This window comes from Sus scrofa, chromosome 2, assembly GCF_054392235.1.
Source record: "Sus scrofa isolate SSC_HxYL_T2T_F1_AM1 chromosome 2, Sscrofa_HxYL_maternal_Yorkshire_Landrace_v2.0, whole genome shotgun sequence".
NCBI classification, from domain to species: domain Eukaryota; kingdom Metazoa; phylum Chordata; class Mammalia; order Artiodactyla; family Suidae; genus Sus; species Sus scrofa.
Window position 1 is genome coordinate 129,670,302 of NC_139384.1, and position 26,632 is coordinate 129,696,933.

Here is a 26,632-nt window from a genome sequence, read left to right on the forward strand (position 1 = left end):
TGAACATGCGGGTACATGTGTCTTTTTCAAGATAAGTTTTGTCCGGATACACGCCCAAGAGTGGAGATGCTGGGTCATGTGGTAGTTCTATGTATAGATTTCCAAGGTACCTCCATACTGTTCTCCATAGTGGTTGTACCAGTTTACATTCGCACCAACAGTGGAAGAGGGTTCCCTTTTCTCCACACCCCCTCCAGCATTTTGTTATTTGTGACTTATTAATGATGGCCATTCTGACTGGTGTGAAGTGGTATCTCGTGGTAGTATTGATTTGCATTTCTCTAATAATCAGTGATGGTGAGCATTTTTTAATGTGCTTGTTGGCCATCTGTACATCTCAAAAAAGATTTATTAAATGGTGAGTAAACACATGAAAAGATTCTCAACATCACTAATCCTCACAGAAATGCAAATCAAAATCACAAGATACCACCTCATACTCATTAGGATGGCTACTAAAATAAAAAAGAAGACAAAGAACAAAGAAAAGGAAAGAATAAGTGTTGGTCATGATATGGAAAAATTGAAACCTTTTGTACACAAAAAAATGCCATTAAGGAAAAATGAAAAATAGTATGCCATTATTGAAAAGAGTATGGCAATTGTTCAAAAAATCAAACAGGTAATTCCACTTTTGTGTATATGCCCAAAAGATCCTATGACCCCACTTTTGTATATAAGTCCAAAAGAACTGAAATCAAGGAATATGAGAGCTATTTTATACCCATATTCACAACTGACAAAATGTGGAAGCAATCCAAGTATCCATCAACAAATGAATAGATCAGAGATATGGTATACACATACAATGGAATATTATTCAGCCTTAACAAGGGGGGAAATTATGACACATACTACGACATGGGATGAACCTTAAAGACATTATGCTAAGTGAATATAATAGAAAATACTGTATGATTCCACTAATATGAAGTACCTAGAATAGTCAGACTCATGAAGACAATAAGTAGAATGGTGGCTACCTGGGGCTGAGGAGAGAGGGGGAATGTGAGTCTTTGTTTAATGAGGTTTTGTTTTGTATAGAGTTTCAGTTTTACAAGATAAAAAGACGTGTGCAGATGAATCAGGGTAATAGTAACACAACAATGTAAGTATACATAATACCACTGAAGAGTGTGCTTAAAAATGGCTAAAATGGATGATTTTATCTTATGTATATTTTACCACTATAAAAAAATCCTAAAAAGTAAATGCATAAAAATAAAAATGTATAAAGATAAAATCATGTGTATAGGATGATTTAAATAACATAGACTAAAAAAGTTAAAATCCTAGGGGCAAATGCCCAAAATCTTGACAGCCCATCTTCTTAAGGAGTAGAGTTAAAGCTACTCTTTTAAAAACTCCATTTATGTACTTTCTAAATGGTTTCTAATAAATTTTATTACTTTTATAGTAAAACAAAGAGGAAAATTATGCACTTAATGGACTACCCACTTAGCAGAAACATATATTCAACATAAGGCAGAAACTGAGGAGATGCTCATAAAGAGCTAAAGGGCAGTGAGGAAAACAATATGGACATTAACCTGAAATTGATGAGGTAACTCAAGTCTCTCTCTTTGAGCTGCATATATACAAACATAAACATCATTCTGGGTGTAATAAGACTCTCAGACCTATTAAAGTCAGGGGCAGAGGGAAAAAAACCAAGGTCACCAACATGACTTGGGTTGTTGGAGATAAGAAAACTCAAGACCAAATGCACAAAAAGGGAGACCTACTTTTTTCTTCCTTGTATTTTAAAGAAGGCCTGTACGTTTACCATCATGCTGTTTCTAAGAAGTCATTAAAGTTGAAAACTTTAATGTCATTAAAGCAGTGAAAACTATATATAGCAGCCTAGGACCCCCAGCAGTAAGTCAGCAAACTCATTACTTATGATGAAATGCCAGAGGATCAACAAGAGAAAAATGATTCAATGAAGAAAAAGAGCCCAAGCTGACCAATAGGAAGGTGAGTTATGAGACTGGGAGGCAATCTTCTCAAGGTATGTAACGACTACACTGTTTGAAAGCAGGCTAGGAAACAAATCAAATTACTTTTTTAATATCTGGTAAGCATTTTTATAACAGCCTGAGTAATAGCAAATTCAATATTCCTCTTTCTATTTATAAATTCAAGGTCCTGTACCAGGCAGGAGAACTGGTTGGTGGACACTCCTTTGTACAACAGTTTATCCTCAGACACCCTAGCTTAGAGCACAGCTCTGGTGAACTATGACGGATATCTTCCTTTTGCTGGGAGGTGACGGGGAAAGACAAGGCAAGGAAGCACTCCCAAAGCTCTGATGCTCTATCCTTAATATCTATCAAATTCCTAAATATACTCAACCTTTGACCCAGCACCTCTACTCCTAGGACTACATCCTAAAGAATGTAGCCATTACATTAGTGGACGAGTGTTGTTCATGGCAGGATTTGTAGTAAAGGCAAACACTTGAAGTCAACCTAAATGCCCATCACTTTGAGAATGGTTAAAGAAAACATGAACTGTTCAAATTAGGAATACTACACAGTCATTAAACAAAATCAACTATATTTATATATTCTTTTTTTTCTTTTTTTCTCTTTATGGCCACACCCACAGCATATGGAAGGACGTTCCTGGGCTAGGAGTCAAATCAGAGCTGCAGCTGCCACAGCCACAGCAATGCCAGATCCAAGCTGCATCCTGAGTAAGGCCAGGGATTGAACTTGCACTCTCATGTATACTATGTCAGGTTCTTAATGCACAGAGCCACAATGGAAATTCCTTTTATATTTATATATTCCTACATGAAAGGACGTCCATGGCAGTTGTTGAATTAAAAACTAAATTTTTAATAACATATACAATGTAATCTCATGCATTTAAAAAAGTATACATGTGTGTGTATTTAAACATGGATATAATTGTGTGTGTGTATATGTATCTGTGTATATACGACTGAACAGAAAAAAGTAATAAAAATAATAGCAAATACTTATAGCTTTAGCAATAACAAATTATTAGCAATAACACTCAGGGGAGTCATTATGGGTAAGAAAGGATGGGGAGAGGCTACCCACGTTTAATTTATAACCTTACGTATTGATTAAAAACTTTTTCCAATTCTGAAAAATTTAAATGTTTCAAACATAATTAATTATTTTAAGTTTAGCTCTTCTAAAATTTCCTAACAATGTTCAGAAGTAAAGCTTAGGAGTTCCCGTGGTGGCGCAGTGGTTAACGAATCCAACTAGGAACCATGAGGTTGCGGGTTCGATCCCTGCCCTTGCTCAGTGGGTTAAAGATCCAGCGTTGCCGTGAGCTGTGGTGTAGGTCTCAGACGCGGCTTGGATCCCGCGTTGCTGTGGCTCTGGCGTAGGCCAGTGGCTACAGCTCCGATTAGACCCCTAGCCTGGGAACCTCCATATGCCGCGGGAGCGGCCCAAGAAATAGCAACAACAACAACAACAGCAACAACAACAAAAAAAAGACCAAAAAAAAAAAAAAAAAAAAAGAAGAAGAAGTAAAGCTTAGAAGACAAGCCTATTACAAAATTAAGAAATCATAAAGAACCATATTATTCTACAAAAAGTCTACAAACAATAAATGCTGGAGAGGGCATGGAGAAAAAGGAACACTAGTACACTGTTGGTGGGAATGTAAATTGGTGCAACCACTGTGGAAAAACAGTATGGAGATTCTTCAGAAAACTAAAAATAGAATTACCATTTGATCCAGCAATCTCACTCCTGGGCATCTATCCAGAGAAAACCATGACTTGCAAAGATGTATGTACTCCACTGTTCATTGCAGCACTATTTACAATAGCCAAGACATGGAAACAACTTAAATGTCCATCGACAGAGGAGTGGATCAAGAAGATGTGGTACATATACACAGTGGAATATTATTCAGACATTAAAAGGAAAGAAATAACATCATTTGCAGCAACATGGATGGACCTAGAAATTATCATGCTAAGTGAAGTCAGCCAGTCAGTGAGACACCAACATCATATGCTATCACTTATATGTGGACTCTAAAAAGGACAGAATGAACTTCTTTGCAGAACAGACAGGGACTCACAGACTTTGAAAAACTTATGGTTTCCACAGGAGACAGGTTGGGGATGGGGGCATGCTCTGTGGTTTGGGGATGGAAATGCTATAAAATTGGGTTGCGATGATCATTGTACAACTTTAAATTTAATAAAATTCACTGAGTAATTAAAATAAATAAATAGGGAGTTCCGTCGTGGCAGAGCAGAAACAAATATGACTAGGAACCATGAGGTTGGGGGTTCGATCCCTGGCCTCGTTCAGTAGATTAAGGATCCATCATTGCTGTGAGCTGTGATGTAGGCCACAGATGTGGCTCAGATCTGGCATCTCTGTGGCTCTGGCATAGGCTGGCAGCTACAGCTCCAAATAGACCTCTAGCCTGGGAATTTCCATATGCTGCGGGTATGGCCCTAAAGGGACAAAAGACCAAAAATAAATAAAATAAAATAAAAGTAAAGGAGGCCCAAGTCTTAGAGAGGAACTTAGAGAAAAACTCTGTATACACACAGCGAGATCTCAATGAATAATGTGTTTAATAAATGGGTGGATGGGCAAGTGAATAGAAAATATACATTTATAAACTTGATGCTCTTTAGAGTAAGTTTGGAATAAAAGAAAATAACCAATAAAAAAGAACCATATTATTCTAATATATGTAATGTATGAGAACACTTGAGCTCATTATGAAAAAAGTCTTCTAGATAACTATTGCTTTTATTAAGTCTTCCAAGACCTTTAAAAACCTGCAGAATCTTTACCCAAAAGGGGAGCATAAGTTAAATAGCAGTTTCGTGTTTATGTAGCAGAGCCCCCCTATAAAGCAGGTCCTGGTCTGAGCTAGCTCACGATTTCTCTGAAAGAAGGAAGAAAATTTACCCACATTTTCCTAGTGCTGACAATAGCCACAATAAACTACCTATGATTAGTGAAGAATGCCATAGTTACAAGCACTGTGCCTACAAATGATCAGCCCTCAAACATTTATGGACTGGAAAAGTGAGTTGATTAATGAATGAAAGAACAAACAGATACCAGTTCCGCTCAGAGACTGCTGGCCTCCCTCATGTTCGAGCCCAACACATTAGATTTGACTTGTTTGTCGGGTATGACCCAAACATCAATCTCAAGTTCGGTTGCATTTATAAAGTACAGTGGATAGGTCATTATGGCTTATGCAAGAAAGAAAACAAGTCTTCACAGACTCCCTACATAAGCTTCTCTAGTTTATCAGATGTTCGAAGGCAAGTATCTGAATTTAAGAGCAAAATCAGGAAACTTACTTGTAGGAAAAAAGACAGGTGGTACATAAGCCTATTGGGTCAAAGCAGGAAAGGCCAGTTGTGATTGTCTACAAGTAACCATAGCAGTCCAGTCCCAGGAAGACTGCTTCGGCACCAGGAGATCTAATCATTTGCAGGCCTTGGTTACTAGACATGAGATCAACATGACAGGATGAAGCATGTTCCTGATGAAGGAGAGGCCCTTCATTAGTCATGGTCCCTGATATTAGGAGGAAAGCAGAAACATGACAAAGATGATAAAGACCAACTTGATTTGCAGAAACTTGGGAGAGTTCATGGCCCTTATGATGCCAATAGGCAAGGGCTAGGGATCAAAGCCATTTTAAAGAAGAATATTTTGACAAATTATGTGTCATTTTAGAAAAAAAGTTTCTGTTATCAACATATTACATTCTGTTCCAATTTCAAGCACCATAACAACGTGCATCTTATGAAGAGCAGAGAGCTATTATTAGCAGAAAGAACAGCATCCCAAATTCAGATATGCCTAGCTGCTTTTTGAAAGCTCTCATTTTTCCTGCACTTATACTAATCATGGAAATCTTCAAATCTAGAAAAATAAAAACTCCAAAGGAAATGCTTTGGAGGTGTGCAAATAAAATTAGAATGTATTTTAAAGTAATAAATATATCAGTTAATTCATGTGCCAGATAAAATAAATCAATAATACAAGGGAGGAGTTCCCTTGTGGTCTAGTGTTGTCACTGCTGTGGTGCAGGTTAGATCCCTGGCCCAGGACCTTCCACATGCCATGGGCATGGCCAAAAAAAGATAAAATAACACTAATACAAGGGGGGAAAGTACTTCTAAATACCCCCCAAAATTGTTCTTTTTTCCCAATGAAATCTATATTTATTGAACACCCATAAATTTGCTAGGTAGTGCCCTAGACTATGAAATGGAGAGTAAAACACATTAGCAACAAAGATGGGGGGTTAGAAAAATAACAAAACTTCTATAGATACATAGGCAAAGGAGACAGGCAATTCCCAAAAGAATGCATAGCCTAAAAAAAAAAATACAAAAAACCTGATCAAGTAGTGATCAGAGATATAAATTAAAATCATAAGGAGATTGTTTTGGTTACAAAATTAATAAGGATTAAAAATGACAAACATCTTTGTTCTTAATTTTACTCTGAAAATAGCTTTGGGCATCTGTATTTCATTTATTCAATTTGCTAAAATCAACATATTTCAAATTTTAGCTAGGTACTTAATTATCATTGGTAATTGCTTCTGATTAATTACTATTGAATTTTCTAACAAAGCACTGAATTTACTTAATCTGATTCTGTCTTACTTTCCAAACCAAATAATCTTTTGCTGTGTTGTTTTTAATATACAGAAGCTGCTTTTTTCCAGAATGCTCAAACACATCCCACTCTTTGACCTCCTAGATAAATCTCTCTCTCCGTGGACTTTAAACAGTGTGCCTTTCTTGAGCTACAGCTAACTCAACTCCCTTCAGTAACTCAGAACCCTTCTCACCTTGAATTATCCCCTTTATAGATAGAGTTAAGCAATTTAACATAACTGCTATAAATTAAAGCACATCCATATTCAAATAAGCATAGCCCATGAGAATATTCTTGGGTACTGTTTATAGATCTAGAAATAAAGTCGCAGGGGCTACATTTTCATTAATGCAATGGAATTACACTCAAAGGAATGGGAGTGCCAGACGCTGGGTGGGAGGCTGGAGAAAAGGAGATCAGATCAGAACGCATCTGTCTTTCAGGCCTTGAGCAGCTTGATAGGGAGACGCACACGCTCACTCCAGAAAAATCTGTTTTAAGTTTCAGAAGTTCCTGATATGGCAAAGTAGATCATGTCATAGATTTTCAAAGTTCTTTCTCTTAGTCTAGAGCATAATTCTCCAGGTGCATGTGGGTGGGACACTCCTAAGGGTGGTGGTATGAGCTACAATGATGGGGTGAGGAGAACATGTAGCTTGAAAAAGCATGTGATACACCTTCTAAAGTAGAAAAGATGGGGGCAGAGCTGCAGCAAATGACTCATAACCCAAGGTGTGCTTTGTCTAAGGGGCAGCCTATGTGCTGAGGAACAGAGCTCTTGATAGTTAAGATTGTCTAATTAGGACGTTTACCTAGGTAGATATTGGAAATATGCCATCCCCAAGCAAAGAGTTCTGATTTTTCAGAACCTTTTTCTGAGTTATCAGCCCCATTAGATCATTCAGGCCACAGCTGAGCCTAGGCACAGTTGTAAAGTGTGGCTTTGGTACAATCCCACCTCTTCTATTAGGGATCATTTCAGTCCACTAGGGGCCTTGTCTCTTCCTTCTCTGGTATGTAGCTGAGCTTAACATAGAATGATATTCTAAGATAAAAGTGATTTGAAATATGATAGTTAACAAAGATGAGTACCTAGATAAGTGAATTTTTGGGTCTATATATGTTGACATAGGGTGTAAAATTGTAAGACACTGTCATAGCAATACATAGGGAAACAAAAAGCACAAAAGATACAGGAAAAATATTTTTTTTTTTGTCTTTTGTCTTTTTTGTTGTTGTTGTTGTTGTTGTTATTGTTGCTATTTCTTGGGCCGCTCCCGCGGCATATGGAGGTTCCCAGGCTAGGGGTTGAATCAGAGCTGTAGCCACCGGCCTACGCCAGAGCCACAGCAACACGGGATCCGAGCCGCATCTGCAACCTACACCACAGCTCACGGCAACGCCGGATCGTTAACCCACTGAGCAAGGGCAGGGACCGAACCCTCAACCTCATGGTTCCTAGTCAGATTCGTTAACCACTGCGCCACGACGGGAACTCCGGAAAAATATTTAAAGAAGTTTCTTGCACAAGAGAAGCAGAGATGATCATCCACTACAGAGTTAAACTATATATTCCATAGCCCAAACGAGGCCAATATTGATTTGCAAAATATTTATACCAACACTCATCCCAACTAGGTATTTATGGCAGGCTTTATTTACCTAAAAGTTCATAAAGCATCAAACTTTCTGGCTTGCCTATTACTAGTTGACCATCCTTCCACAATTTTTCATCATCATTCTGCCATAGTTTCCTCATCTGTAAAAGCTGAGTTGACAATAACATCCACCACAACTATTTTTCATGATGACTAAGTATTAGTAAAGGCAAAGAACTAAGTACTATATCTAGCTCATAGTAAGCACTCAATAACTGCTAGCCATTACTACAGCCAACGCTGGAAGTACCCTCAATTTTTGTATCTTTACAACTCTTTGAGCTTCTCAATTCAATTTTATTGTTATCTTAATATGCGTTTGCTTTAAAAATATAATTGACTTTTATATGTATTAGCCATTTATTATTTTTATATTGGAAATTATTCACTTCCTGTCATTGTCCTCCTTTGTCTTTAAAAAAAAAACAAAACTGGTGTATATATATTTTCCTAAGTTTGAAATCTAAATTTTTAGATACAAAAAATTATTTTTTAAAGTATCATCTCATAAAAAAGAATTCAAACAATACCTTTTTCAGATATGAAATCTATTTGAAGTTATCCCAAGACACGTAAGGTATTTTAAATATAAAGAAACTGAAGGCCAAGGCCTTATGGCTATAAAATAAAATCTGAAAAATACATACATATCCTTAATGGGATTTTGTTAGAAAATACTTTCAAGTTGTTTTTACAGAACTCCTATCAATAAGGGCCTGGAAGTATGTATTTCACGATTACAGGATGCTGTAGAAATGCGTAGTATCACATTACCCCTTCATACTCAGCTCAGGTTTTCTTTAACAAGACTAGGTCTTCTTTAAGAAGACTCCTCTCTATGTGAAATGCCACAAGACTCTCTATTTCAAAGCAAATGCACATTCTCCAAAGTGCCTGGCACACAGACAGCATTAGAACAGTCCATTATAGCCTCGTTCTGGTAGTTCACAGAGCAAGAGCACCCAGAAATTTGCATGCTCTATAAATAACTTCAGAGGAGCTGTTTCTTCCTTTATTTTTTATAATTACAAAAGAAAGGCAGAATCTCAATTTAAACAATGCTAGATAGGACTTTATCTTAAATCAATAAATATCAATAAAGCTAATGTACCCATCAAGCTCAGTTTCCAATAAGGTTTTGAAGCTTCTAGTTAATAGTCCATAAAAACCCTATCATTATTTTTACTATTTCTCAATAAAATATAAAGTGTTTTGACATTACACACAATAAAAGCAAGGGCCAGACAGAATCAATTACCTTCAAGCTCTAGCATCCATCTGTCAGCTTAAAGATACTTAGATGTCCTCAGTAATCCTTTGTAATTTCATTCAGTACTTGCTGTTGACCCAAATAGTTAATGATTGCCTTCTACGTGCTGAGACTGGAAATACACAATAAATAAGATAGTTATCATCTATACCAGTCATGGAATTGAGGGGCTTGCAGGGGAGGCTGGCAATGATAACACAGTAAGAGAAGTTAGGAGGAGTTTCCACCCAGCTCCTCAGAGAAGTAAACTCCAAGCTGAGATCTTAGGAATATAAAGAAAAGTCAGCAAAGGGAGAAAGAAATTTCAAGTACAGGGAAATGCAATTGCAAAGGTGGTGAAAAGAAAAACTAAAGCTTTTTCAATTTTATGTCTCAATACAACTGGATAAAAAAAAAGGGCAAGAAACAAAGCACTCTCCTTACCCTGAGGAGTTTATAGTCCAGGTGGAAAAAAAGTCGAGAAATCAGGTTATACCAATCAGTAAATCATTCACAAGTTATGATCTATGTAAAGCTCTCCAAGAGAAGGAAGTGTGTGTGTGTGTGTGTGTGTGTGTGTGTGTGTGTGTGTGTGTGTGTGTGTGTGTGACATATATGTCAATGCTTTTTAAGATCACTTAATAATAATTGAGTTTTGGTGAAGTGAAACCATAAACTTTGGAACTGGACCACCTGAGTTAAAATTCCTGTCCCACACACTCAAGATTCAGCAACCTAGGGAAATTTCTTCCTTCTTCCCTTAGCTCCTTCCACAGGTATAGAATGAGAGCCTCAATGGGCCTCCCTGGAGGAGGTCCTGGAATAATACACTGAACAAGATGTGCTTCCCAGGCTTCAAAGATCTCACAGTTTTGTTGATAATAAATCCAGGCAACTTCGATTTGTTTAGCTACTTACTAAACATGAAGCAAACTGGATGCAGCGAAATCAAATAATAACAACATAAAACAAGATAAAAAGAACATAAGCTTAGGGACAAAAAAAGCTGGTAGCGTTATTAAGTAGCAAGAGATAAAAAAGAAATTATATCAAAGGGCTCAGGAAAGAGCTCTTAGCTTTAGACACTTTTTGAAGCTTCAGGATAGATTAAGATTTACCGGGAGTTCCTGTCGTGGTGCAGTGGTTAACGAATCTGACTAGGAACCATGAGGTTGCGGGTTCGATCCCTGCCCTTGCTCAGTGGGTTAATGATCTGGCATTGCAGAGAGCTGTGGTGTAGGTTGCAGACGCGGCTCAGATCCCACGTTGCTGTGGCTCTGGCGTAGGCTGGTGGCTACAGCTCCGATTCGACCCCTAAGCTGAGAACCTCCATATGCCGTGGGAGCGGCCCAAGAAATAGCAAAAAGACAAAAAAAAAAAAAAAAAGATTTACCGATAGTAAAAAGAGACAAGGGTCTAGGACAGTATACAAAAGTGCAGATTTTAAGCAACGGACAAAGGAAAAGACACCCACAAAGAAACCTGAGAAAGAAGAAAGGGGGGAGGAAAGAGAGAGAATGAGCACTAAGAATATGGTATTACAGAATCCAGGAAAAGATGGAGAGTTACTGCTTGATATATACAGAGTTTCTGTTAGAAGTAGTGAGAAACTTTGGAAATTGATGGTGGTGAAAAGCAATGCAAATGTAGTTAATGTCATGGAATTGTACACTTTAAAATAGTTTAAATGGAAAATTTTATGTTACATAAATTTTAATACTATGAAAAATAGCAACAAAAAAATCTGAGGAAAAGAGTGTTACAAGGATACTGGTCAAATGTTGTTGCTCTTACAAGTTTTAATAAGATAAGGAATAAAAACCACCCTTTTTTTTTTTTTTTTTTTTGGTCTATTTTAGGGCCGTACCCACTGCACATGGAAATTCCTAGGCTGGGGTCAAATCAGAGCTGTAAGCTGCCAGCCTACACTATACCCACAGCAACATCAGATCTGAGCCATGTCTGCAACCTACACCACAGCTCACAGCAACGCCGGATCCTTAACCCACTGAGAAAGACCAGGGATCAAACCTGCATTCTCATGGATACTAGTCAGATTCATTTCCAATGAGCCATGACCGGAACTCTCCTAAGTGGATACACTTATGAGAGTGTCATCAATAATGTTGGTCTATGTTTCAGAGAGGATGGGAGAGGAGTCAGGATGCAGTGGGTAGAGGAATAAATGGAGAAGTAAGGTCGACAAACATAGACAAATCTTTAAAGAGTTTTGCCTGAAAAGAGAAGAAAGATGGAATGGCAACTCAAGTGGACCCTCAATTAAAAGATTTTTATTTCATTTGTAAGATTAAAGTGGTTGAGCATGTCCTTTACTGTAATGTATTCTTACATAAAACTCTTACCTCTAGGAGTATATTTGAGTAGAAAAGGTGGATAAAAATTCCTTATTGAGAAAACCATCAATTCCAAAAACACAAAAGAGTTAAGAGTGAGGCTAGGATAAGCAACGAGATCCTGCTGTATAGCACTGGGAACTATATCTAGCCACTTATGATGCAGCATGATGGAGGATAATGTGAGAAAAAGAATGTATATATGTATGTGTGACTGGGTCTCTTTGCTGTACAGTAGAAAACTGAAAACTGTAAACCAACTATAACGAAAAAAAAAAAAGTGAGGCTAGTTTATCAACTGCCTTTACTCCAGATAAATAGTTGTCTCTTCCATTCCTAAAGGATCTCCAAATAAGATTCATCAGCCCTTCCCATTAGTCTGTCCAATGGTGTAGTCATCCATAAAGATAAGACCCTCCTTTATCAAACAGAAATCTCTACATGCAGTTTCACTCCACTTTCTCTGGCTCTGATCTGCACAGTGGTATATTAAGGACATTTGTTAAATGACACCTCAGTCATTGACTCTCAGATTAAATAAGCCCAGCATATCAGTTCTTTCTTCCGGACTTTATCTCTAACCTATTTTTCAACTCTCCTTCCAGGCTTCGTCCAATTTCTCAACAATGCTCTTGTTAAATCAATACCCGTCTTTTTATTTCTGCTTCCCTTCTTTTCTCTGAAACATCTGTCAAATTCAATGTTTGATTATGTTTCAATCAATCACTTAGGAGTTGCTGAGAGAAGCTTCCCAACCAGTTTCTTGCCTATGTAACCTGTTTTTGGGGAAATTTTAAAACTTGGTTCTCATTGAATTTCTTCCTTCAGCAAATTTTGCAGCATATGTCTCCTGGTCATGCTCTAGTCTCAAATACACATTATGAATCCATCCATTTATTCAGAAAATATTTAGGGAGGCCATTCTATGTGCCAGAAGCCCTAACAGGCACTGCTTTTACAAGAAAGAACAAAACAGACACAGAACATGCCCTATACTCTAATGAAAGAAATCAAATGTTAACCCAATTACCACACAAGTACCTATAAAATTGTAACTTTGGTAAATGGAATGATGAAGAGTTGAGGCAGTAGGAGAACTGAAAATAAGAGAATTGGACCTAGTTATTGAAGTAAAATAGCCTTCCCTAAGAGGCAGTGATTGTGCTGAAACATGAAAGAGGAGTAGGAGGTAATAGGCCTAAAGAATGCATGAAAGAGAGAGTTAGAAGGGAGAGGAATCAGTATGCAAAAAGACCCTGTAACCAGACAGAGTGTGAGGCACAAAAGAGATTGAGAGAGGCCAGTAGTTGTGAAAGAAGACTCTAGGGAAAAAATGCCATGTGAAGTTGGACTAGAGGTGCAGGAGGGTGTTGTTAAGAATTTTGTTCTTTGAAATTGGCACTCTGGTTGCAGTGTTTAGGGCTGAATGAAGGTGACTGAAACACCATTGAACACCAGTCAGGGGACAATTGCAGTAGCCTCGGGCTGACGTAATGTTATTTCAAATTAGGATGGATGGAAAGAGGTAAAATTTTAGGAGGTGGAATTGATAAGACTTGACAACATAGTGGAGGTAGAAAGTGTGATGGAGGGGTAGAATGATTCCTGGGTTTCTAAACTGAGCAGCTGAATGGAGAATGGTGCTGTTCTTTGAGATAAGAAACAGTGGGAGAGTTTGATGTGGAAGATGGGATTGGTACAGTCAGAGTTGGAAGCTTAGCTTGAGTACCTCGCAGAAACTCGGAGATGACGGTGAAGAGATGGAGAAGACAAGTTTGGTATGCTTTCCTCTGGAGGCTCACAAGGTCATTTTAGGCCATATACACATTTTATGTTTATAGCTATATATTTAATTTAATGTGTTGTGACAAATGATTTCAGAACTATCAAGTAGAATTTTATGAGTCCATTTAAAGTCAATTTTTTTATTTATTTATTTTTTTTTTTTTTTTTGTCTTTTGTCTTTTGTTGTTGTTGTTGTTGCTATTTCTTGGGCCATTCCAGCGGCATATGGAGGTTCCCAGGCTAGGGGTTGAATCGGAGCTGTAGCCACCGGCTACACCAGAGCCACAGCAACGCGGGATCCGAGCCGCATCTGCAACCTACACCACAGCTCACGGCAACGCCGGATCGTTAACCCACTGAGCAAGGGCAGGGACCGAACCCGCAACCTCATGGTTCCTAGTCGGATTCGTTAACCACTGAGCCACGACGGGAACTCCTAAAGTCAATTTTAAATTAAAATAATGATAGTAGAGGTAACACAGGATTGGAGAAATATTGTATGGTATACAAATATCATACAAGTAAAGTTTGGAAGCTATAGCAGGATGAAACACCACCCTTAATTTAATGAGCCACTTTAGAAAAATAACAGTAATTCATCTCACTGAAAGTTTAGACATGTTTCTAAAATATGTGTACAGACACTTATAAAAATTAGAGGAAAAAATTCAGGGCATTAGAAGAGAAAGAAAGGTTTATATACCCTTAACACATTTCCAAAATTTTTCCATTTACAAAGAATCTCACCAAAACTTCTCCAATAATCCATAACTACAAATTTGAAGGTAACTGCTCTAGTCTCACATAAAGAGACTGCTTTTATCTTATAAAAATAGCTAAGTAGTTGAATGGCATTTCAGTCAAAGGAAGGTGAAGAGGATTGCCCTGCCTGGACCTTACAGAATAACTGCCTTTCAGAAGATGGAGCACATAGGTTAATTCTATGTGTTTAGTGGTATGTGTCCCAGTCCTACTACTGTAGCTGAATGGAGAACTATATACTTGGGCTTCGAAAAGGCTAGAGTGGCACAGGTAACAAAAATAAAAACAGGAGTTCCCGTCGTGGCGCAGTGGTTAACGAATCCGACTGGGAACCATGAGGTTGCGGGTTCGGTCCCTGCCCTTGCTCAGTGGGTTAACGATCCGGCGTTGCCGTGAGCTGTGGTGTAGGTTGCAGACACGGCTCGGATCCCGCGTTGCTGTGGCTCTGGCGTAGGCTGGTGGCTATGGCTCCGATTCGACCCCTAGCATGGGAATCTCCATATGCCGCGGAAGCGGCCCAAGAAATAGCAAAAAATAAAATAAAATAAAAAATAAAAACACAAATGGGACTACCTCAAGTTTTAAAAGTTTGTATATTAAAGAAAACAAGCAACAGAGTGAAAAGGCAACCTACAAAATGGGAGAATATATTTGTAAATCATATATCTAGTAGAGATTAATATACAGTATACCTAAAGGCTCCTACAACTCAACAGTAAAAGCACCCAACACATATCTAATTAAAATATAGCAAAGGATATGAATGGATATTTCTCAAAAAAAGGGTACACAAATTACCAACAAGCATTTGAAAAGATGCTCGACACTACTAATCATTAGAGAAGTGAAAATTAAAATTACAATAAGACATGATCTCACATCCATTATATGGACATTATTTTTAAAAAAAGAAGAAAGACACTGAAGTGAGGTCAGTACTACGGTAGCAAGGAATGTCTTTTTTTTAATCCATCCCTAAAACAACAAAAATTTGAGATTCATCCACTAATAAAAGTGCCTCTTTGGGGAGTTCCCATCGTGGTGCAGTGGTTAACGAATCCGACTAGGAGCCATGAGGTTGTGGGTTTGGTCCCTGCCCTTGCTCAGTGGTTGAGGATCCGGCGTTGCCGTGAGCTGCGGTGTAGGTTGCAGACGCGGCTCGGATCCCTCATTGCTGTGGCTCTGGCGTGGGCCGGGGCTACAGCTCCAGTTCAACCCCTAGCCTGGGAACCTCCATATGCTGTGGGAGTGGCCCAAAGAAATAGCAAAAAGACAAAAAAAAAAAAAAAGTGCCTCTTTGGGAGTTGGTGGCACCATATACCAAGGAACTCTGGAGGACTCTCACCCACCTGTGTATCAATAGGCAGAGAGAGACCTCCATGACTGTGATCCCTGCAGTGGCCTGTGAAGCACTTCCAGCTCCTCTCAGCCTGTACAGGAAGTAAGAAAATTAATTTGGGCAGTCATTCACAGGCAAGAGAGCCTTTGTAGAAATCTAGGTTTCCAGAGAGGTTCCAGCAATCCAATGGGGGAAAAAGTATGAATTTGGAATAGATAAAAGAAAAACAGCTTTACTTTGCATGTATCACGCCTCCCTCAAGTCATCAAAGCTTAGAATTAGGTAAGATTTTCTTGCTCTGTAATTTTTCCTGTGAAGGATAAAAGGAGAGCAGATGAGTGAATACTTGGCTTTCCCAGCTGTTTAGATAGCTGTCAAAGAGATACATTTCTCTCTTGCAGCTCAGATGTTCCATGACTGGGACTGGGGGAGAAGATTAAAGAGCGGTAGATAAATTCTCAGAGGACATTAAAGAAACATGTTTCCTGCTGACTGCATTGTGGACTCCACCAGGAAGCCAGCCCACAAGCCACTGGGCAATCATCACCTATGGGTTCCCCCAACCAGTAAGTGAGTACACCCAGTGCTCCTCATGCCTTACCCAACATTGTGTACCAGTTCCCTGTGCACACTCCCAAGGGTGGCACCAAGAGTGAGCTTTGGAAGACAGCTAGGAAGCATGCGCAAAATGTTGGCCAGGGTTTATAGGCCAGGGAGAAACTGCAAACTTTAGCTATAGTGTCACCTTTAAGAAAGAAAATAGAAAAGATCAGCAGCTAGATATAGGTGTGTTGTAGGATCAAGACATACAAGTTTAAGAATTCTGCCAAAACAGGGAGCAGGAGGCCTGAAGCAGGTATGTCTATACAATGGCTGAGAAACCTTCAAAATCTCAAATAGGATTGATACAAAGTATTTCTCCCCTAATGTCAGTTAGTAAAGATTATAGGAGGTGAATACTATTTCAAATGTAAAGACAGCAATGCAAAATTCCAAGGAACATGAAAAATCCAAGAAACATGACATAACCAAAGGATTGCAATAATCATCCAATAACTGAAACTAAAGTCTTAGTGAGCTATCATTTACCTGATAAAGAATTCAAAATAGCTGTTTTTTAAGGAAACTCAGTGAGCTACAAGAAAACGCAGAAGGACAATTCAATAAAATCAAGTAAATAATACACCAAAAAAAGTTAATAAAGAGATAGAAATCATAAAAAAAAGAACCAAATAGGAATTCTGGAGCTGAATAATTCAACAAATAGATGAAAGCTGAAAGAGAGAAAATCAATAACATAATAGACCAAACAGAAGAATCTGTAAGTTAGAAGTTACAAAATTTGAGATTACCCAGTTAGAGGATAATAACAACAATAAAGAATTAAAAAGAATAAATAAAGTCTACAAGACACCACCAAGAACTAACATATGAATAATATGAGCTCCAGAAGGAGAAGAGAAAGAGAAGGTGGCAGAAAGTTTATTCAAGTAAATAATTACTGAAAACACAGAGAAATGTTTGGACACCCAAGTTTATGAGGCCATGTCACCCCCTCATTTCAATCAAAAATGATCCTCTCCAAACACATTGTAATAAAACTATCAATAATGAAAGACAAATAGAGACTCCTAAAAGCCAAGAGAAAAAAGAAGATTGCAACCTACAAAGAAACCCCATTTAAGGCTATCAGTGAATTTCTCAACAGAAACTTTACAGGCCAAGAAAGACTGGGAATAGTGCATTCAAAGTGCTGAAAGAAAAAAACTGCCAGCCAAGAATATTCTATCTAGCAAGGTTATCCTTCAAAAATGAAGGAAAAAATAAAGATTTTCCCAGACAACAAAAACTGAGGAAATTTATCACCACTAGACCTTTCTTACAAAAAAATGCTGAAGTTAAAGAAGACTAATTAGTAAGATGAAAATATATGAAAATATAAAACACACTGGTAAAGGTAAATATATAGTCAAATTCAGACTATTCTAACACTCTAATATCATTACAGTAGTTATTATAGTTAGTCATTTAACTATAGTATAAGTTTAAAGGACCAAGAGTATAAAAAATAATTACTATATTTTATATTTACTATCAATTATAGCTGTTCTAATTTGTTAACAATACACAAATTTAAAAAGAGGTAAATTGTTGGAGTTCCCATCGTGGTGCAGTGGTTAACGAATCCGACTAGGAACCATGAGGTTGCGGGTTCGATCCCTGCCCTTGCTTAGTGGGTTAACGATCCGGCGTTGCCATGAGCTGTGGTGTAGGTTGCAGACTCGGCTCAGATCCTGCATTGCTGTGGCTCTGGCGTAGGCAGGTGGCTACAGGTCCGATTCAACCCCTAGCCTGGGAACCTCCATATGGAGGAGTGACCCAAGAAATAGCAAAAAGAGAAAAATAAATAAATAAATAAATAAATAAATAAAATAAAAAGAGGTAAATTGTGACATTATAAAAGTGGGGGAAGAATAGAGTTTTTATGTACCATCAAAGTCAATTTATAATCAGTGCACATATATTATTATATCTTATGTTTTATATAAGCCTCATGATAACCACAAAGCAAAAAACTTTGTAGATTCACAAAAAAAAGAAAGAGAAGGGAATCAGAACATATAACTACAAAAGTGATTTTTTACCAAGGAAAGCAGCAAAAGAGGAAAGAAACTGCCAAACAGCCAATAAATAAATAAATAAATAAGATGGCATCGGGAAGTTCTTAACTACCAAAATTACTCTAAATGTAAATGGATCAAATTCACCAATCCAAAGGCACAGATGGATAAAAAAATAATGAGATTCAACTATATCCTGCCTACAAAAGACTCACTACAGCTTTAAGGACATGCATAGGCTCAGTGTGAAGAGATGGGAAAAGATATCCTATGCAAGTGGGACCCAAAAATGGGTAGAGGTAGCTATGCTTGTCAGGCAAAGAAAAAAAAAATGGTAATAAGAGACCAAAATAAAAAGTCATTACATAATAAATAATAAAGGAGTCAATTTATCAAGATATAACAATCATAAACACACACACACCAAATACTGGAGAACCTAATTATAGAAAGCAAATACTAACAGGTCTCAAGGGAGAAGTAGAAAACAATGTAATAATAATAGAAGACTTTGATGTCCCACTTTCAATAATAGGATACCAAAATCTTAGAGATTTAAAGGATTTTACCACAATCTGTAAACAGAGAGAATTCAGGATATGACGCAAAGGAGGCTCTTGTTCATGGAGGAAATACAGAGCTCATGTTGTTAGGGGAAGGAGCCAGAATGGGAGGATCAAATCAAGAGTAAAGATAATGCTTGGGTCCTCTAACCATAGGGGATCAAGAAGATAGAAACCTCAGGTAGGCTGAGAGGGAAGCCAATATCAGTAGGATTCTGAGTTCAAATTTCCCTTGTGAAGGCAGCCCAGAAGAGTAGAAAGGAAAGTGGTGCCCCCAAGACTTCCCTGGCTTCTAGGTTATATAAAGGGAAATTAAAGTTCCCTTAATACTCCAAATGGAAGAAGTGGAAGAGCACAAAGAAGATGGCTAAGGCTAGAAACTGAGAGCTTGTTAAGGTGAAGGTTGTAATGTCCACACAGCAAAGGGTGCAGGAGTCATAATCTAGAGGAGTCAAGATTTGGAGGAGTCATAAATAGATCTTGGGGGTTGCACATCCCTGGAAAAAGCTAAGATGATGCCTATTCTGTAGAAAGAGCTATTTGAGCTCCTAAGCTATGATCATCATACATACTCTAAGCAAGATCAAATACTACCCATTGTATACACAATAGAAGTGATTACAGAAGTCAATTCCTAGAAACCGAGTGAGACAAACTGATGTCAGTAGGAGCCAAGAGAGAGAGACAGTCCTTAGATCAGACTCACTGTGCCATGCCCCTCTAATCCAATAGGTTAAATAAATTCCACCTGTGTCCTGATCTTCATGAAAAGAAATAAAAAGAAAGGGCAGGGGAGTTCCCGTCGTGGCACAGTGGTTAACGAATCCGACTAGGAACCATGAGGTTGCAGGTTCAATCCCTGGCCTTGCTCAGTGGGTTAAGGACCCGGCGTTGCGTGAGCTGTGGTGTAGGTCTCAGACATGGCTCAGATCCCTCTTTGCTGTGGCTGTGGCACTGGCCAGCGGCTATAGCTCCGATTCGACCCCTAGCCTGGGAACGTCCATATGCCGCGGGAGCGGCCCAAAGAAATAGTAAAAAGACAAAAAAAAAAAGAGAGAAAGGGCAGGGAGGAAAGCTCTGAAAAGCTAACGAGGTACCCCAAAGAGACTAAGTGTACCTAAAAGAGACTATTTTGAACTGAAAGAAATGGCAACATTTAAATGGCAAGTTTACTCTCACCTTCCACCCCAGCTGGTAGAGAATACGGTGTTTTAGAGCAAGATTCATTTTAGAATTTAAAGAGATTTATTTTCTGTTTGTTTGCTTGCTTGCTTGGTTGTATGTCTGGATTGGCCCTACTACATCTGTTCTTGTTTACTGATATTTTCCCAGCAACCACAGTCAAATGCCAGGTGTTGAGTAGGGGCTAAATAGAAATTGGGTGAATGAATGAAGAGAATGCCCTTATCTCACTTTTCATCAAAAACTCACTTCATGCATCACCTTCTTGAGAAAGCTACCTTGACCCTTTCATGTGCTCTCCTGGCTGGAGGAAGCCCCTTTCCTCTGCATATTCATGGTATTCTGTGAATACCTGGGACATAGCATGTATCTCCTTGAAGTACAGTTGTTTTTCTCCTCCTCTAGACTGTAAACTTCCTGTTTCATTTCTCTGTCTCCTCCTGATATCATTAAAACATAACTTTGTTAATTCACTAATTTACGAGTGAATTCCCTGTGACTGGAGCAACAGGCTCAGGAGATGAACAATCATGGTTAAAATAAAAGAAGGGAGGAAGAACTGATCAGTGGCCATGACTGGAGATGGGGCTTTTCACTGTATGGTCCCACCACACCAAGATAACCATAGCGTCATCTAGCCCATCTTCAGAGCATCCCAGAGTCCTCTGGCAAGTTCTAGGACATGAGGAGCATGGCATGATCCCACCTTGGATACTCACATCATCCTAGACAATATAGAAATGGGCCAAGGGCAATCACAGAACTCAGGAAGATAAAGCACCTACAAAAAGAGATGATACCTACACACATGCTCATATACAATGAGACAAGGCAAGTTCACAACATCATTATTATTCTCCAGCTACCGCTCACCTGGCAGTTCTCACACCTCTTTGGCAAGGGTGGAGCAAACAGACACTGCTCTGAAAGGAAAGATATTGTGTCAAAAGGCTGCCTTTTCTTCTACATTTCTTGCATTTCGCTCATTATTTTAAAATTCTGACATTTATTATTAATCAGTTTCATCCAGTTTGAGATCCACATGACTAAGCTCTTATTCAAGCCAATTTGAATTAATTTGGCAAGTATAACTTCACCAAGCATGTGCTGAACAAAATCTAAATATATCAGCCAAGGAGATAAGCAGTCATAGCTCTTTAGCTGTAAAGACATGTGACTGTGATTGCATTTGGGAGTGGGGAGACACTCGATAAAGCCCTATCCAGGTTTCTACTGCTGTTTGAAGACGGATATATTTTGGATTGCCATTTTTTTTCTAGAGAGTGACACTGTCATATTTTTCAAGATAAGCAGTTCTCAAAAGGCGCTTCTTCATTCCTCACAAATGTAATATGGTCTTTGCTTTACCCCAACCTGCTGCCTTCCTGAGTTACCTTATGCTACATTCATTTTCTGTGATTTTTTTATAACATGTATGGTTTTCGTGATGACCACGCAGTGTTCTGAACAAGATGTGTGGTCATGAGTTTGCTTCAGACTTCCTTAACTCTCCCTTGTTTTTGATTTTCACCAGATTGTACACAGTTTCATGGCATTTGCACTGTGGGGATGGTGAGACTGTACATATTTGCTATGGAAAGCTCCTCCCACAGATGTCCCCTGAGAATCCACTAAGTAGGAGCTCGTGTTCTCTCAGAAAACCATCTTGGATGCCAGGGAGTTACTGTGAAATATTTGTCACTGCCTCCCAAGTTCTTCCTGTTCAACTAAGAAATTCATGCCTGCACAATACTTTGCATTTGCTGGGGTGTCACAAAAGCTGGAGAACAGAAGGGAAGCTCTGAAACCACATATTCCCTTGGATCCTTTGCTGGGAAGGGAAACACTTTAGACAAAAACAAGCCCTTCATGCTTCTCACACTCCCCTGTGCAGACAGATCTTATGAATCTTCGGATTCTCCCTGCTGTCACCTTGGCTCTTATCAAACCCAACATTCTCCCTGGTGGACGCATTTTTAATGACTCTTCAGCACTGCAGCCTCTTTTCCATTTCCTTATACTCTGCTGCATTCAAAACCCTCAAGAAGTTTCTCAACCCTGTAGTTTCATCCTGCCACTGGTTTTGAAAAATGGAAGATCAAATCTTTCCTGCAGAACCTGAGATACCAGCAATTAATTCTACTCCCAAAATAGCCCCAAACCCTATAATCAATCAGCAGTACTACCAGGCACTGTGAGAAACACAAAAGGAACATAAAACATAGTTCCATCTTCTAAGAATTTATAGTTTATCTGAAGAGGTAAATAAGAAACAAGGGAGAAGGTATGGCAGCCAGTACTCAGCGATGTGAACTGTGGGTACAATAGTTAGAGAGAACATGGGAAAACCTGCGCCTCTGGGGATGCTGGAACTGGAGCTGCCTTCATGGTGACAAGTCTTTTTTAAGCTTGAAGAGATGGGGTACTGGACTGAGCAGAGAAGATGGGGAGAACACCTGAGATGCTAAGAACTATGAGAACAGAGGCCTGGAAGCAGGGGAGAGCATCACCTTGGGAAGATGAAGGGGTCAGCTGGACTAAACTTACATTTGTGTACGACCATCTGGTTTTCCTTAGTGGGCATTTTCCTGCATTTTTGAACTCATAATTTTGTGCATTTTTGCCTTTCAGGGATATTGTAACCTATGGGTTTTCAAAACAGAAAAACCCTGGACTCAGATCCTGGCTCTATCCATTACTAACTGTGTGACCTTGGTTAAGTTAATTTAAGCAATGTTTTTATTTTCCTAGCAGTTCAATGGAGATAAGAAAGGCATGTTTTTCAAAAGGTTATTGGGAAAGTTAAGTTATAAGCTTATCAACAACTTCACACAGAACCCACCACACAGTGAGGGCTCAAAAATATTCGCTATTTTACTAATGAATTAACTTTAGTGTTTGCTGCTAGTTTTCAGATTAAGGATCCCTGTTGTAGTTCATTTATTCTTACTGGATAAAAAACAATGCATCCTCTGTGACCCTTTCATTGGTCCTCTGAGCAAAAATAGCTTCTCGCTTCTGAATTTTCATAGCATTTTTCCTATACCTTTATGGTTCTGATGATCAGATTTGGGGATGCTCACAACAAGGTTTTATCTTTGCCACTGCTAGCCTCCAAGTTCCCTGACTGCATGATTGAAACAAAATGCTCTTGGCTTTTCCAGAAGCACTTAGTCCAGTACCCACTTGCGCATAGTGGGCACATTATGTGGCACCTAATAAGCTTTGAGACCCAAATTCAATAGTGAATATTGTTGAGCCAGATAACAGTCTTCTCAGAAATTCCAAAGAGCAGAAAATGATTGTGTGTTTTCTCCTTCTTTCACTTTTTCTTTCAAATGAGGCTTTGCTGACTTTGATATTTCCAGACAGCTAGAGAACAGTGAGGTTAAAGAGTTCCTGGAGAAACTTGATACCTGTTCCCTAGATTTGAGAAGGGGGTGCACATCAGATACTGGTGCCTGGCTATGTCCTGAGAGTCTGCTGGAAAGGCTGGATGTCTTGTCAGTGCTGTTGCCTTGGACTAAGTGGATCCCAAGAGAATAACTGGGCTTGAATCATCTTAAGAGGAGATCACCCAGGAGGACCACATGCTGGGAAGTGTTGTCCTAAGAAGAAAAAAGACTAGCTATAAGGATAGTATTTTATATACTTACTACCAGTAAGACACTAGCACCCAACAATTAGTATGGTCTCCAGTGAATGATGAAATATGCAGTACAGATTCACACTGGCTAAATATTAATCTGGCCAGAAATATTATCTAGGGAACAATAACTGGGAAGGTGAGGGTGGATTTTAAGAGTCAGCTACTAGAAAAAGTCTTGGTATAGGAATCCATAGTGGGAAGGTGGTAAAATAGCCAACCAAAGTGCCCCCAAGAGACAGCCAGCATTTGGGCAATGCAATGAAGACTGTATTCTCCCCTGTCTGCTCTCCCTTTGTACTTGCCAGCCACAAGAAGGAGAAATTGTAGAGTGAGGAGAATAAATGAATGAACTACATGTAGTCTTTCTTTTGTGCTAGTTGGGGAAAGTCTGAGTCACAGCCTACGCTGGAGAGGGGCAGGGAACTTTTGAATATATCAGGTGATGACCTTCTGATGTTCATTTCATATGAGACAATTCAAAAGTTGCTAAAAAAAAAAAAAAAAAAACTCTGGAAACCACCCAAGATACTATCTAGAAAAGAAGGGAGATGGCCTTAAAAGTGGGAGTCAGAAAAATTAAGTGATTTCCTAAGTGCACGCTTTTGCATCCAACCTTTTCAAAAATCTGATTACAAAGCAGCAAGCCTTTCAGGAGGTGTCATGTAAGAATTCTGGCACTAAAAAATCAACTGTTTTTCATCTCTTTGTTGATACTTTGGCCAATCAAATAGCAGTCCAAGAGTGTATCTCTGGCATTTACTACAGGACAGATGAGAGGAGTACATTTTCCAACGTTATAGAGAGCAGGTTATAATGTGCATGAAGTGGGAAGAATAATTACTCTCTTTACAGTGTCTGAGCCAGAGATGAATATTGACATCAGTTCTTGGATATACTTAATTACCCTCTCTGATACCTAATTTCCACTGTGTGGAGAATACTTTTGGTCAGTGCTGAGGTGGAGGCAGAAGGGCAAAGCCAAACAGCATTCCTGTTTTAATAAAACCAATTGGCTTCCCCAGAGCAGCCATCCCTGATTCTCTGAGAGAAGAAAAAGAATGGATATGATGTAGAAGAAAACAGGGAAAGAGAAAAATGATAAGGTAATTTCCAGTTACTTCATTGCATTTAGCATGGCCAGGGTCAAAATTAAAAATTTCAAGTAAATTTTGAACAAGAGATAAGATCAATAAAATCACTAATACTGGCATTTTTATTTGGAAAGATTAGTTTATATTCAGTTCTTCAAGTGATGACAGTTCTTCAAGATATTTTTCCTCCCAACAGGAGTGTGACATTGTACAATCAGGCATCCAAAGTCAGAAACTGATTAAATCTATCTCCTCATGATGGCTCTTCCCTCCTCCTGCCAGTAACTATATAAAAACTAATTCAAAACATCATTATATGACAAATACTCTAGAACACTTAAATAAGATGTAAATCATATATACTATGGCTCAAGCAGACCAAAATTTCTAGAACAATCTTTAAAATATACTGATGGAATTTGGCTGGGAGAAGTGAATTCTCCATAAAAGAAGAGTGAATCACTTTAGGGCCTCAATGTCCTTGTTCAACATTCCTCACATATTAATCCTGTTGGCACACTAGGTGAAGTCCTGATACAGCTAAAAGGGAAACTGTCTTATTATTATAAATGAAAAGTTGCGGTAACCATAGTAATGACCTATGCATAAGAGTAACTCCCCAAAATGTCCACATCGTAATTCCTGGAACCTTTGAATGTGTTATATTACATGGCAGAGGAATTAAGGTTGCTAATCAGTTGGCCTGGAAGGGGGAGAAGAGCAGCCTGGATTATCTAGGTGGGCCCAATCTAATCACCTAAGCCTGTAAAAGTGGAGCAACTTTCCTTGCTGTGCTGAGAGTAAGATGTGAGGATGAAAGAAGGGTCAGAAAGATGCAAAGCTCCCAGCTTCAAAGACTGAAGAAGAGGTTACAAACCAAAGAATATGGTGGCCTCCAGAAGCTGGACTAAGCCAGGAAAGATTTTTCCTTACAGCTTCCAAAAAAAAAAATATATATATATATATATATATACATATGCAGACCCACCAACACCTCAACTTTAGCTCAGGCATCAATGTTTTAGCCTAAGACCTGTGTTGGACTTCTGATCTTCAGATCCCTCATTGCTTTGTCTGTGATGTAGGCCAGCCCAGCTGCAGTTCTGATTGAACCCCTAGTCTGGGAACCTCCATATGCCACAGGTGCAGACCTAAAAGGCAAAAAAAAAAAAAAAAAAAAAGTTGATTTTGGTCAAATTTAGGTCTCTAAGCAAAATAGAAAAAAAAAAAAAGAAGAAGAAGAAATGGGTCAAAAAGGAAGTGAAAATCAAAGGAAAAGAAGTATAAACAAAATAAGATTCCATGATAACGGGTATGTGGTGTAATTATAATTTAATGCCTTTCCTCTCACTTTTCTTCTCTCATTCTCTAGCTGTCTCTGGTTCTGTCTTTTATGTATATTACTTTCTATCTATCCTCTTTTACTTAACTAATTCTATAACCGAGAATTAAAATACACTTGTGCTATAAGTTGCATTTATCAGATTTATCCTATTTCTCCTATTTTTAATTCTTCAGGTGGATTATGGAACTTTTCTTTCTTCCCATGAATGTAGCCCTCAATCCATTTTCCCTGGGAGTTGAGGTTCCTCACCCACGTGCTACTTCCTAAGGGAAATCAATACAAAGGGCACATGGTGTCACCCAGAGTGACCACAGGCTGGTTACACAGAAAACCATTTGAGTATTGCCTTACTTGTATTTTCCAGAGAACAGAAGGTGACAAATT

The 26,632-nt window shown here is 38.6% G+C and overlaps 1 long non-coding RNA gene across 5 annotated transcripts in view; it reads right to left on the reverse strand.

The window, feature by feature from the left end:
- LOC110259442 (uncharacterized) overlaps window positions 1-26,632 on the reverse strand; it is a 425,304-nt gene that overhangs the window by 284,850 nt on the left and 113,822 nt on the right. Inside the window, exon 5 of one of the 5 annotated variants that reach the window (XR_014838575.1) lies at window positions 23,580-23,771. The exons of 3 other annotated variants lie outside the window; for them this stretch is intronic. This is a non-coding gene — a long non-coding RNA (uncharacterized LOC110259442). Of the gene's footprint in view, window positions 1-21,431; window positions 23,772-26,632 lie in introns of those variants that run through there. One more of the 5 variants, XR_014838572.1, reaches the window with a different exon arrangement.